Here is a 13,103-nt window from a genome sequence, read left to right on the forward strand (position 1 = left end):
TCGCCTTGAGCCCTGCCTCCCTCCCTCTGTGAAAGAGTCACAGGTCTCTGGGACTCTGTGAGCACTGGACAGGTTGGGGTTCTGTCCCCAGAGAAGGTGTCTCCGTCTGCCAGCTGCAGCAATTTGAGAAGCAGCTCTGGGAAGCGTGGCCTCACTGCCGAGGTCACAGAAGGGAGAAGTCAGCAAGTCGTCAGAAATCTGACTACTTGGAAGAAGAGTTGGAGCATGGCGGGAAAGGGCAAAAATGGCAGGTTCAACACGCACACCTGACTTTCTCCCTTCCAAACGTCTCTGAAAGGATTCCTTAAGAGACGGGAACCCACAGGGACAGGGAGAGGGAATTGCAGCAACAAATGTGAGGGCTGGAAAGCAAATGTGGACACCAGAAGTGGGGCACAGCCGAAGGAGCTGAATCCTCTGCCAGTGGAGTGGAAAAGATGCTGAGAAGCGTCTGTATCCACCCCACGTTGCAGGGGGCATGACCTGACCACCATGGTGCCTTGGGGATTGGGAGCAAGGGGGCTGATGAGGTGTAGGGGATTCTAGAACAGCAGATCCTCCAGGTCCCCTGCCTCTCTCCACAGTGCTGGGCACCCACTTCTCCATCAGGGCAGGGGTCTACAGGTTTCCTCTCTGCAAAAGAACAGCAGAGTCGCTGGGCAGGGACCAGGTTCTCCCCAGCTCAGCCTCTGAACACTGGCTCCAGACCTTTATCCTCCACCCAGAGACCAGAAGGGAGCCCGGGGGCATCTTTCCAACCAAAGGCAAAACTCAAGGGCAGTGGCCAGGGGTTCCCTGCCAAAGGGCCCAGCACCATCATCCTACAGTGAAGCTCACAGTCAGTGTGCCCCACCTGTCTACTCAGTTTCCAATCAACATGCTTTTCCCTCTCCATCCACCACTACCCTTAATTATAAGCAGACGACAGGGCTACCAGGCTCCCTGGGAAGCTCCTCCTAAGGAATATGGAGACCGAACAACACAGAGGCAAGAGAGACCATGCAGGAAGGAGAATGAGAAGGGAAGGGGAGGAGGAGAAGGAGGGAGAAGGAGAAGAAAAGTTGAAAGATCATTAATGCACTCAGAGACATGAGAGAAGAGGTGCACCAAGAACATACCAAGAACAGAATGCTACTTCAAAGAGAGCATTTAGAGAACAAGAAAGAGTTCTCAGAAATCGAACAGGCTGTGTGTGCGGCACAGCAGGGAAGCTGCTGCTAAGGATTCCCGCACTCCACATCACAGTGCTTGGTTCAAGTCCTGGCTGCTCCTCTTCCGACTCCAGCTGCCTGCCAATGCACACGCTGGGAGGCAGCAGGTGATGGCTCACGTTATGTTCTTGGGTCCCTGTCACCCACGTGGGAGCCCCGGATGGAGTTCCTGGCTCCTGGCTTCCACCTGGCCCAACCCAGCAGACAACTGGGGAGTGAACCCGCAGATGGAACATCTTTGTCCATCTGTCTCTCTGCCTTTAAACACATTGAAAATAAACAATATTTAGAAAATAAACAAACACATGAGAGCAGATACGTGAAGTCCAATACCAGTAGAAGCATTGGAAGAGCAACTTAAAGAATTCTGCAGAGAGTAGAACAGAGAAGCAACAACATGGAAGACCCAGAAACTCCAATTTCAGATCACGGAGGGGAGGTGGAGAGAGAAGTCCACAGAGAAAATGGGGACCCTGAAATCACTCTCGGAATAACCAGGAAGCATTTCCTGGTCTGCAGGAACTCATGTGACAGGTTGTGAATCAGTGGGCCCTCTGGGTCTTCCCTTCTGGTGCGGGCCAGGGCTGGAGGAGAACTCCACGGCCTCTCACAGTCAGTGACGAGGAATGGATTGACTGCAGAAAGAGGGGGCAGGAAGACAGGGATGGAAACCCCTGAATCTCACCATCTCACAGAGGCTGCTGCTCTCGGCAGAGGGACCCCCATCTTCACGGGGTCTCCCTTTTCAAGACAACTGTAGGCTGACTGCCTTGACATAGGAGCCACAATGAGCTATGCGGCATCAGGCAGTCGGGATTCAGGCACGGGACGTTTGCCGTTGTTGGGTAATCCCAGCTACCCGGCTTCCGGAGGCCTTGGAGTTCTTCGGGATCTGTGGGGATCTGCATGTGCGACCCCAGCCTGGGGCGGCAGATGAGGGGCAGGGAGGAAGTCGTCGGTTCCCTAGGAAGCTGAGCCTACGTGTAGCTCCTCCTACCAGGAGATGGGGACCCAGAGACCCAGCTGGCTCATGTCTGGAGACGCAGACTCCCGGATGCTTCTGATAATTCTGCTCCCCGCTCCATAAAGACTGCATGGCCCACTGAGCTTCTAGCACAGTGACGGAAAACAGGCCCAGGCCATGCCCGTCGCTGGGAATGCTCAGAGCACTGAGACCAGGAGAGCAGAAGATCCAGGGAGGGAAGCACAGGTCACACCCAAGGGGTCAATGACAATGGATCTGAACCTCTGAGCATCCATACTGGCAGAGGAGACGACAAAGCAAGGCCCTCAACATCCCAAAGGAACGCGATGCCCAGTCCAGAATCCTCTCTCAGGACAAACTGCCAGATGGGAGAGTGCTGGTCTTCACCTGTGCAAAGTCTCCAAAAATGATCACCCTACACTCCTTCTCAGGGAGCTATTAGAAGTGGCTCACCAAAAAAAAAACTAAGGAAGAAAATGCAGAAACACAAGAGAAAGCAAGGAAAAAGACAGGAAAAGGGGGAAAGCAGGAAGCCCAAGAGAAGAGCCAAGGGCACTTGCAGGGGGACAGGGGAGGGAGATTCCTGAGGCACAGGGAGCAGCCAGCAGGGGCTGAAGTAGTCATCACCCTGCCTTCCGCTGCCGTGCCTGCGTCAGTGCCACAGTGTGCAGTGCCACAGCAAGGGAGAGAACCACGGAAGGGAAAGCCGTGGGGTCCTGGACACCTAAGCTCCAACTCAGGAGGAAAGGCAAACGGAACTTTAAGGGTGACAGCAAAACGTCCCCCAGGGTCAGCATTATGACATAGGGCACAGCAGGTAAAGCTGCTGCTGGCGACCCCAGCATCCCATATGGGCACCAGCTCGTGTCCCAGGCTGCTCCACTTCCTATTCACCTCTCTGAGAAAAGCAGAAGCAGGTGACCCAAGTGTCCCGACCCCTGCCGTCCCCATGGGAGACCCAGAAGAAGCTTCTGGATCCTGGTCTTGTACTGGCCCAGTCCTGACCTCTGTGGCCATCTGGGTAGTGAATCAGCAGATGGAAGATCTCTCTCTCTCTCTCTCTCTCTCTCTCTGTAACTCTCAAATACATAAATAAAGCTTAAAAAAAAAAAAAGTCCCAGGAGAAGGACCACTCCAGGAAAACAATCTGAAAGCATGCATTACCTCCCAAGATTGACTTCACGGAAAAATACATTGTGGGAAAACTATGCATAGGCTACAAAGGAAGCTAAGCAAATGAAAACAACAAAGCAATGATTAACTTTGAGAAAAACAAAAGAAAAGAAAGCGAACAATAACACAAATTACAGTACTCAGCTGTGAATAATTTTTGCAAAGGCATAATAAGCTAGACTAAATGTTGGTTTAAGCAAAGATTATAAAGCAGCCATATTGGAAGATTAGAGAAGGTGGGGTGGGGACAGAGAGAGAGAGACAAGGAGGACAAACAGACAGCAGTAAGAGTGCTAAACCTCACCTATCATAATAAGAAACAGGGTCTGGCCCTGTGGCATAGCTGGTAAAGCCGCCACCTGCGGTGCCAGCATCCCATATGGGTGCCGGTTTGAGACCCGGCTGCTCCACTTCCAATCTCTGCTATGGCCTGGGAAAGCAGTAGAAGATGGTCCAAGTCCTTGGGCCCAGAAGAAGCTCCTGGCTCCTGGCTTCAGATCTGTGTGGCTCTGGCTGCTGCTGCCAATTGGGGAGTGAACCAGTGGATGGAAGATCTCTCTCTCTCTCTGCCTCTCTTTCTCTGTTTAACTCTGACTTTCAACTAAAAATAAATAAATGTTAAAAAATAAGAAGACGAAGAAACCAATAGAATAGTGATGCCTGTAACATAGTAATCAAAAGATAGCAGCATAGGTGTATTCTTCAGACATATAGAAAACCAGCACTGTGGCATAGAGGGTTAAACTGCCACCTGCAACACTGGCATCCCATATGGGCACCAGTTCACGTCCCAGCTGCTCCACTTCCAATCCAGCTCTCTACTATGACATGGGAATGCAGTAGAAGATGCCCAAGCCCTTGGACCCTTTCACTCATATGGGAGACCCGGAAGAAGCTCTTGGCCCCTGGCTTCAGATCAGCTCAGCTCCAGCCACTGCAGCCATCTAAGGCACCTGGGAAAGGAGCAGATTACCCAAGTGCTTGGGAAGAAGCTCTTGGCTCCTGGCTTTGGCCTTGCCCAGCCCAGGCCATTGTGGCCATTTGGAGAGTGAACCAACAGGTGGAAGCACCCTCTCTCTATCTCTGTAACTCTGCCTTTCAAATAAATAAATAAAAATCATTAAAAATAAAAGAAGAGGGGCTGGCGCTGTGGTGCAGCAGGGTAAAGCCCTGGCCTGCAGTGCCGGCATCCCATATGGACGCTGGTTCGAGTCCCGGCAGCTCCACTTCCGATCTAGCTCTCTAATATGGCCTGGGACAGCAGTAGATGATGACCTAAATTCTTGGGCCCCTGGGCCGGCGCCGTGGCTCAATAGGCTAATCCTCCACCTTGCGGCGCCGGCACACCGGGTTCTAGTCCCGGTCGGGGCGCCGGATTCTGTCCCGGTTGCCCCTCTTCCAGGCCAGCTCTCTGCTATGGCCAGGGAGTGCAGTGGAGGATGGCCCAGGTGCTTGGGCCCTGCACCCCATGGGAGACCAGGAAAAGCACCTGGATCCTGGCTCCTGCCATCGGATCAGCGCGGTGCGCCGGCTGCAGCGGCGGCCATTGGAGGGTGAACCAACGGCAAAAGGAAGACCTTTCTCTCTCTGTCTCTCTCTCTCACTGTCCACTCTGCCTGTCAAAAATAAAAAATAAATAAATAAATAAATAAATAAATAAATAAATAAATTCTTGGGCCCCTGTACCTGCATGGGAGACCAAGAGGAAGCTCCTGGCTCCTGGCTTCGGATTGGTGCAGCTCCGGCTGTTGCAGCCTTCTGGAGAGTGAACCAGCGGATGGCAGATCTCTCTCTCTCTCTACCTCTGCCTCTCTGTAACTCTGCCTTTCAAATAAATAAACAGGAATCTGCCACATGACATCATAAGCCCTTTAGTAATACTTGGCTTTGCTGTCATTTGCTTTTAAATCTTTTAAATTTTCATTCATCTATGTGAGAGTCAGAGAAGGGCAGAGAGAGAAAAAGTGAGCGAGAGGGAGAACTCCCACCCACTGGTTTATTCCTCAAATGCCTGCCCCGGTCAGGTGAGAGCCAGGCTGAGGCTGGGAGCCAGGAACTCAATCTAAGTCTCCCATGTGAGTGGCCGAAGCTCAGCTTCTTGGGCCATCAGTGCTGCTTCCTGGGGTCCTCATTAGAGCCAGGTCAAACCCAGGTGCTGTGATTGGGATGCAGGGGTCCTAACCACCAGGCTAAACATCTGCTCCTTGATTTTAAAACAAAGTAATTAAACAAATGAAAGTATAGCAATATTGGAAGGCTGTGACTTGGAAATTAGTCCAATGTCTGATTTGATTGACTTGTGAACACCATACAAAGACTTGGGAATTTGCTGTTTCTTAATAGTTTGAGTCTGTGATTCTCCCCAGAAGGGTGACTATTTCTAAGTATACATGAGCATTTGTGGAATGTACAAATGAGCCAACACTCAGACAACCACCAGAAGCACAAGCATAATGTACTTAGAAGAACCGAGAACGCACGGGTGTGTGGACAGCAGCCATCTGTTAGGGACCATGGTAGTCGGGGTTCTCCAGAGAGAGAGAACCAATGGGGTATTCAGAGACACAAGAGAGGGGCTTTGATATGGAACAGCTCTTGCAACCATGGAGGCCAAGCAGTCCCGTGCTCTGCCACCTGCACACTGCAGACCCAGGAAAGCTAGTGCTGTATCAGAATGAGTCCATGAGCCCACGCCCCAGGAGAGCCTATGATTTCACTCTCAGCTGGAGGCCCAGGAGCCAGGGCTTGATGTCTGAGGACAGGAGATGACTGTCCCACCTCCAGATGGGAGAGCAGATCTGCTGTCCTCACCTTTGTGTTCTGTCCAGGCCCTCAACACGTTGGCGGCCGACATGGATGACGACCATCTTTATTTAGTCTATAGACTCAAATGCAAGTCTCTTCCAGAAACAACCTCACAGACACACCAGAAATTGGGTTTTACCAGAAATCTGGGCATCCCTTAGCCCAGTCAACTTGACACTTAAAACCGACCATCACAGGGACCCAGGCAGGGGCTATCACACAAGATCACGTGTTCTCTCTTTCTCTAGGAGGTCTCAGGGTCCCAACTCCAGATCCACCCAGGAGAATTAACTCCACACATGGATGTCTACACAAGCTTAGGCTTTGTTACTGGATTCCTTTGGAAAAAGAAACTAAGACTCACGGGGACCACCTTAAGAAGGGCAAACCATCACGGCCAGGAAATGTGGGGACTGAAACAGGACAGTGCAGGCAGCTCGGAGGACCTGTTCCTCCCACGCGCTCTTGTCTCTTGGCGTGTGTGCTTCTCTCTGGGAAATGATGCAGTTGGATGACCCCCTCTGTTCTTAGGTATTTCCTATTGTCAGCTCCACGTGACCCTCCCAGAAAGCACTGCTGAACTCACAAACCTCACCTCTACAGCCTCCTGAGCAACAGTGTCTCGGCCAGGTGACCCGGATTCCTCTGTTGAGTTCCATCCCCAATAGGCTTTGTCCATACGCGAGCACCTGGAGGGGAGAGCGCCACCGGCAGAGGCATCAGCTTGGAAGCAACGGCACTGGCTTCTCTGTGGCATGGCATAGGCCACACGCCTGGCTGTTGAGCGGAGCTGAGTCTGCTTCCCAGCCCTTCCAATGATCCTGTGTGGGGTTTGGTTTAGGATGCCCCAGAAGCAGATCTTGATTCAAATGTTCCCAGGAAGACAAAGCTGGGCGAGAGAGGAAGAAACACAGACAGAAGCAGGAAGCTAATAAAGTCCTCAAGTGTGGGAGGTTGTTTAGCGGTCACTATTCCTCCCATGGCAGCATCTGGTGTCTGCTGTCCTCAGTAATGTGACCCCACCACCCCTCCCACCCAGTGGCAGATGTTTTCCTTCTTGGATCATGAGCAGCCTTCGAATTTGTTTTGACCGATGGAATATGGCAGAAGTGGCATTGGGCAGGCTCTGGAACCCAGGGCCAAAGAAGCTCTGCAGCTTCTGTTTGTGCCCTGTTGGAACCCTGCCCTGAGACTCCATCCCAGGAAGTCAGTCTAGCATCCTGGAGGATGACAGGTTACGGGGAGGGGAACTGAGGCACTCAGCCCACCTCCGCATTTGGGAGTGAGTCCATCTTGGACCATCTATCCTGGCCAACCTCCAGCCAAATGCAGCTCGATGGGTACACCTGGGCAAAACCAGCAGGAGAACCAACAGCCACCCCACAGAATCATGAGAAAGAATGAATCTTATGGTTTTATGCCACAAAATTGTAACACAGCTTGTTCCATAGCAATAGAGGAGCCATTTACTCCAGGGCCACTGGAGCTCCATGTTGCTGGGGACTCTGGGAGACAGAGCGAGCATGCCTCAGAGTTATCTCAGCTATGGCAAGGGGGAGCTGGGTATTCACTCTCCAACCCCCTGTCCACTGTTGGATAGGTTGCTGCTTCCGTGGGCATTCACTCTTTCCCTGCCTGCTGGCCAGCTGTGCCCCCTGCATGGTCACAGTATACAGATTTCAGTAGGTTTTCAGCATGTGACCACACAAGGGTCTGGCCACAGCACGGTCAGAGCTCCCCACACTCTAACCCAGTGTTCCACTCAGAAACTAGAGTTCTGCTGAATCAGCTGGAGTCAAGGCCTGTTGCTTGCCTCCTGGGACCCCTGCATGGTGAATGTATTTCTCTATTGGAGTCCTTCCTGGCTACAAGTTGACCTGCCCTCCCCTTCCTCACCCCCCATCACTCAGTCCAAATTCTGGAAATAGTAAAGTGGATTGGTTCTGCACTCCTCCATTGCCTCTGATGGCCAGAACTCCTCCAACCATAAGGTCACCAAGTGGCATGCATATAGGCTGCTTGCAACCAGGAGCCTACTTGAGCCAAACAAGGTTTGGTTCCCTCCCTCCCTGGGCAAGGCCATTGAGTGTGTGCAGGCACCATGACTGTTGGCCCCACCAAGGTGGGGGAGAGGCCTGTGTGTCTGGATTCTTGCCTCTGCCCCACCTTGCTTTGAGGCTAATGCCCATTGTTCCCCAACTCAGAACTTCTGTCCAGTCAGGGAGCAAGTAAGGAGTCTCTGGTGCCCAAAAGTATTTTTATCCATCCTTCTGCCTCCCAAAGGAGCCCCTAACCTCTTGATGCCACTTAGAAGTGAGAGGCCTGCCTGCCTTTCAAATAGGAACCCAAAGTACATTTTTCCATTTAAACCACATTATACGGCCGGCGCCGTGGCTCAATAGGCTAATCCTCCACCTAGCGGCGCCAGCACACCGGGTTCTAGTCCCAGTCGGGGCGCCAGATTCTGTCCCGGTTGCCCCTCTTCCAGGCCAGCTCTCTGCTGTGGCCAGGGAATGCAGTGGAGGATGGCCCAAGTGCTTGGGCCCTGCACCCCATGGGAGACCAGGAGAAGCACCTGGCTCCTGCCATCGGATCAGCGCGGTGCGCCGGCCGCAGCGTGCCAGCCATGGCGGCCACTGGAGGGTGAACCAACGGCAAAAGGAAGACCTTTCTCTCTGTCTCTCTCTCTCTCACTATCCACTCTGCCTGTCAAAAAAAAAAAAAAAAAAAAAAAAGCACACACACACACACATTATAAAAGGTGACCAAAGGCAGTTAGCATTGAACAGTTAATTATAAGCTTCAGGAACATTATGAGTTAAACAGAAATTTGTGGACTGGCCTGGAAAACCGACCACCATTTATAACTTGGTTTCTATGGGGAAATGCATTCTGAGTTCCAAACAACTGGCTCACAGAGAGAGTTCTGGAACTCAGCCCAGTTGCCACGTTGGGAATTGTAGGTGGCTACTCTATATACCCAATCGCCATGGTCCTTGTAGGTAGGTAGTGGTGGGCAACCTTGTGGAGCGCCCAGGCCTTTCCTGCTGGAAGCTGGTGTGACCTCACATAGAGGGTGGACATCAAAGGACATCCAGCTCATGCAACACAGGAGGACGCTCCTGCCAGCATCTGTGTGCATGCTTCCAAGGCTGAGGAGCCCACTGCTTCACAGCGATGTTACAGGGGCAATGGCTGCTGTTCAACACGTTGCTCCCTTGAGCTGAATCTTCCCTCCCCTTTCTCCCACCCCCACTCCAATTCCCATCCCAGTTCCCACTCCCCCTTCGCACCTTGTCCAGGTATTAGCCTTTCTGTGAAGCCTTCTCTAACCCCCCAAGCTCCTCCACATTAAAGGAGCACTAACAAACAAGCAGCAAATGCTACAAAATACATCTCTCCTTAGCAAGGAGTGGGTGTTCCTGGCTGGCAGGCAGGCTGCATTTGGCACCTGGTGGTTGGGTAGGGTCCTTGGCAGGTGGCAAGGAGACCAGGGAGAAGGCCTGCCTGCTTCTGCTCAGTTAACCCTTCTTGTCGTGGAAGGGACCCACTGCTTTCCCTCAGTGTCACTGGCAAGAACCAGTCACGGCAGACAGCAGTCGTCACGCATGTGTCCTGTGCCTGGGACCACACACGGGGCACTCTCCGCGCTGTCAATCCGCGTTCCGCCTATGGCTGAGTTCTACAGCTGTGCTCTGCATTACTGATAGGGACAGTGAGGCGCTGAGGGGGAGTGTCTTGCCCAAGGTCACAGAACCAGGATACAGAGGAGCTGGGCTACAATCCCAAACATGCAGGCTGCAGAGTCTGGACTTTAAGCCCTGCACCACCCTGCCCTGCTCGGGCCATCCAAGGGGTCCCCAGTCTAGTGCACTGTATCCTAAACATGTCCCCAACTGGAGCCCCTTCCATTCAAAGGAAGGGGGAGAGGGGAGGGAGGAGGAAGACGCAGAGGAAGGGAAAGATCCCCCAGGAGTGGAGGGAGCCTGAACCCTAGCTTGGATGAAATCCTGACCCAGCCTGGTGCCCCCTCCACCGCATGGACGCCTGCCTTCCACGGCAAGAGCAACCTTCATGGCCTGCTAGGATCCAGGGGTTTCAGACTTTCCCTGACCCTGCCTGGCTGTCCACCTGTCAACGACCTGTCACAGCAGCTGTCTCAAGAGGAGGCCCCAGGCAGGGGTGGGGAAGCTGACCAGGGCAAGGACCTGCGGGAAATCCCAAGCTGGCCACTGGGAGGAAGAGGCGGGTTCTGCAGCTCCTCCTCCTCCTCTTCCCCAGCCCCATTCACAACTCAGACCTGATCAGTCCCAGACCCACCCTCAAGGCTCCACTTCCCCACCCACAGCTTCTGGGTGACAGAGAACTCAGGGTTAGGGTAGCGGATGGAAGGAGGGCCAGCTCCAATGTCCCAGGACAGAGCCTGGGATCAGAGACAGAGAGACCCCCCACCCCACCCCAGGGAAGAGCCCGAGGAAAGACTCCTCCCGCTTCCGCGGACTTGATAGAGTTTAGACCGCACCGCCCACACGTGGGGCCGCGGGGTCCTCATCTCTGAAACAGGCTCACTGCCCGCAGTCATATCTGTGCCCCTCCTTGTGCAGTTAGGGATGGATTAGATGCTATAGAAGACAAAGCTATGGGACTGGCCACCATGGCGTAGCGGGTTAAAACTGCCGCCTGCAGTGCTGGCATCCCATATGGGCGCCGGTTTAAATTCCAGCTGCTCCACTCTGATCCAGCTCTCTACTATGGCCTGGGAAAGCAGTAGAAGCTGGCCCAAGTACTTGGGCCCTGTGTGGGAGACCCAGAAGAAGCTCCTGGCTCCTGGCTTTGGATTGGCCCAGCTCCGGTCGTTGAGGACATCTGGGGAGTGAACCAGCGGATGGAAGATCTCTCTCTCTGCCTCTGTCTCTCCCTCTCTGTAACTCTGACTTTCAAATAAATAAATCTTTAAAAAAATAAAGCTATAAAATATAGGAATTAGAAAAGTTGTATCTCAGCTGGGATGCCCAGAGTCTGTTATAGAGGCTTGAGTGTTGAGTGAATAATTGTTTTCCATGCTCCTGGTCAATGGTAAGGGGCTCCAAAATTGCGGGATGCTGGCCAAGCAGGCCCCATTTCTTCCAGAAAGTGCCAGGCAAATATATTTTTTTTTTATTTGACAGTGAGAGAGAGAGAGAGACAGAGAGAAAGGTCTTCCTTTTCCACTGGTTCACCCTCCAAATGGCCGCTACAGCCAGAGCTACACCAATCCGAAGTCAGGAGCCAGGTGCTTCCTCCTGGTCTCCCATGTGGTTGCAGGGGCCCAAGCACCTGGGCCATCCTCCCCTACCTTCTTGGGCCACAGCAGAGAGCTGGACCAGAAGAGGAGCAACCGGGATTAGAACCAGTGCCCAAATGGGATGCCGGTGCCACAGGCGGAGGATTAACCAAGTGAACCAGTCAGGCAAAATTGAAATCTGAAACTTCAAGGCCACTGCCCATTATCCTTCCATGGCCAAAAAGACTTGTTGAGAGGAGTAAAATACCCACCACCCACCAGCAGGAGCTGGGCAGGCTCCTCCCCCAGGGGAGGACACTAGAGATTAACAAGTGCCTTTGTCCCCCAGGGGCTCAAAGCCTGGGCAAACAGGCAAAGGGCAAACCGAAGCTGATCAGAAGTTAAGGGCCAGGACAAGCACAGGCCAAGCCAGTGAGCAGGAAGGGCTGTGGGGTTGGCGCAGGGGTGGTGAGGCCTCAGAGAGCTTGAGCAGGAAGCCCCATGGTCAGGTTCACCTGTCAGAGGGCCTGTCTGGGCCGGCGCCTCAGCTCACTAGGCTAATCCTCCACCTGTGGCACCGGCACACCGGGTTCTAGCCCTGATCAGGGCGCCGGTTCTGTCCTGGTTGCTCCTCTTCCAGGCCAGCTCTCTGCTGTGGCCCGGGAGTGCAGTGGAGGATGGCCCAAGTGCTTGGGCCCCGCACCCGCATGGGAGACCAGGAGAAGCACCTGGCTCCTGGCTTCGGATCAGTGCAGCCAGCTGGCCACAGCGGCCACTGGGGGGTGAACCAATGGAAAAGGAAGACCTTTCTCTCTGTCTCTCTCTCTCACTATCCACTCTGCCTGTCACAAAAAAAAAAAAAAGGAGAGAGAGAGAGGTCCATCTGGCTGCAGGTGAGGAAACGGAGGCCGTGAGACATGCTAAAATCCAAGAACCTTTGGGACACGAACTTCGAATCCAGCTAGGGTTTGTCGAGCGGCCATGGTGCTGGGGCTCTCTCACATGGCCCTGGGAGAGCCGTCTGGTCTCAGGCTCTGTGAGGGCAGCGGCTCCCAGCTGCTGCCACCATCCTATCCTGACTCTGGCTTCCCTTAGCTTCCTGTTCCTCCCTAATCACTGGACGTGCAGCCGGCCTCCACCTCCACGCCCAGGAGGGACTCTGAGCGACAAGTATCTAGTAAGACACTAAGCCTGGAAGGGCGGGTGTTTGGCGCGGTGGGAAAGATGTCAGCTGGAGCACCCACACCCGCCTCCCATCCAGCCTCCTGCCGATGCACACCCTGGGAGGCAATCAAGCGATGACCCGAGTACTTGGGTCCCTGACACCCAGCGTGGGAGAACGAGATGGAGTCCTGGGCTCCTGCCTGCAGCCTAGCCCAGCCCTGGCTGTTGTGGGCATCTGGGGAAAGAACCAGCAGATAGAAGATATTCTCTCTCTCCCTCCTCTCCCTCCCAATAAGTAAATAATTTTTAAAAAGAAAAACATTTAGGCCTGGAGTGTGGGGGGACAGGGAGGGGGTTAGCGGCCTGGGGTTGTCCTGGAGACTCCTGCCCACCCCGCCCTCCCTGCCAGGAATTCCCTGTCCAGCAGGCTGAAGGGGGAGGAGCCTGCCCCTCTGTGGGAACAACCTCTGCTGAGTGACACCAAGGAGGGCAGAGTTCAAAT

Source organism: Oryctolagus cuniculus, chromosome 10 (genome assembly GCF_051225735.1).
Source record: "Oryctolagus cuniculus isolate XC-2025 breed Fujian yellow rabbit chromosome 10, ASM5122573v1, whole genome shotgun sequence".
In the NCBI taxonomy this organism is placed as follows: domain Eukaryota; kingdom Metazoa; phylum Chordata; class Mammalia; order Lagomorpha; family Leporidae; genus Oryctolagus; species Oryctolagus cuniculus.